The sequence below is a fragment of the Rhagoletis pomonella genome, unplaced genomic scaffold (assembly GCF_013731165.1).
Source record: "Rhagoletis pomonella isolate Grant_MI unplaced genomic scaffold, Rhpom_1.0 Rhpom_scaffold_00007, whole genome shotgun sequence".
Taxonomy (NCBI): domain Eukaryota; kingdom Metazoa; phylum Arthropoda; class Insecta; order Diptera; family Tephritidae; genus Rhagoletis; species Rhagoletis pomonella.
In genome coordinates this window covers 25,134,202-25,135,288 of record NW_023458561.1, presented here as the reverse complement: position 1 = coordinate 25,135,288, position 1,087 = coordinate 25,134,202, and the positions used below count along the sequence as shown (strand labels likewise).

Sequence of the window (1,087 nt, the reverse complement as noted above, 5' to 3'; positions counted from 1 at the left end):
CTCTTCAAACAGCGAATGAATTTCGGTTGTTTACTATTGTTCTTGGATATGCGCAAAGTTAATTTCGTAAAAATAAATGGTAATTCTCTAGTGTAGGGTAACAACCCCAAAAAAAGGTCCGGAAAAGTCGGGAGGTGTACCAAACGACGCGTTTCGGCCCCCTATTAACAATCTTGATTGATTTTTACGGGAAAGTGCCGCATGCGAAAATTTTTAATAAAAAATCGCGCGATTTTTTATTTAAAATTTTCATTATTTATATTTATATTAAACGAAAGAAGATACCGAAAAGCATTGAACAGTGCACACACCTTATAAAGAAAAGTGAATTATTACGAAATACTAATACAGTGGCAGCACTATAGCTATTTTGGAATCTCACGTTTCAGTTCGCAAAGATTGTCAACTTCTTTTAATAACAAAATAATCTATCTTAGGTAGACAAAACTATGTGTTTGTTTAATAAATAAGTTAAATTATATATTTTAATAGTGTTTAAAAAGTGAGAACAGGTGATTTAGTGCATCTTTGTCGGTGTAATTGCACATAGGAAACGACGAAATTTAACAAAGGTTTTTTGTTCATAACTTTTAAATGATTAATAATATTAGCCTTCCCCCTCCGGATTGTTAATAAGGGGACCGAAACGCGTCGTTTGGTACCCTTACCGACTTTTTCGGACCTTTTTTAGGGGTTGTTACCCTACACTAGAGAATTACCAAATAAATACATATGTACTTCTATTTCTCAAATTGGTTTCCGAAAATGAACCGGGAAAGGACTTTCTGGTTGTTCACAAAGTAAAATCCAATCGCCCGCCAATTGCCTGGAAAAGTTGAAAATATTGCTAAATCTGACAGCACCTTTACGTATAGGTATCGAAAGCGGAATGACAAGAGGAAATAGAAAAGTGAAGAAGTTGCCGGAGTAGAAGCAGAAAAAGCAACGAATTGTGTATAGGTGAGATTAGTGTGGCGTATGGATAAAAAAAAATATTTCACTTAAAATTTGCTTATTGGATACGAGAAAAGCGAAACTACGGTGTTTATAAAACAATTATGAATCAACATGGAAATTTACAGTGCTT

General features: G+C 34.0%; 1 long non-coding RNA gene across 1 annotated transcript in view; it reads left to right on the top strand.

Annotated features, from left to right (window-relative positions):
* The first annotated feature begins 711 nt into the window (after window positions 1-711).
* Window positions 712-1,087, top strand: part of LOC118743668 — a 1,511-nt gene continuing 1,135 nt past the window's right edge. The window contains exon 1 of the long non-coding RNA XR_004993487.1: window positions 712-960. This is a non-coding gene — a long non-coding RNA (uncharacterized LOC118743668). The remainder of the gene's footprint in view (window positions 961-1,087) is intronic.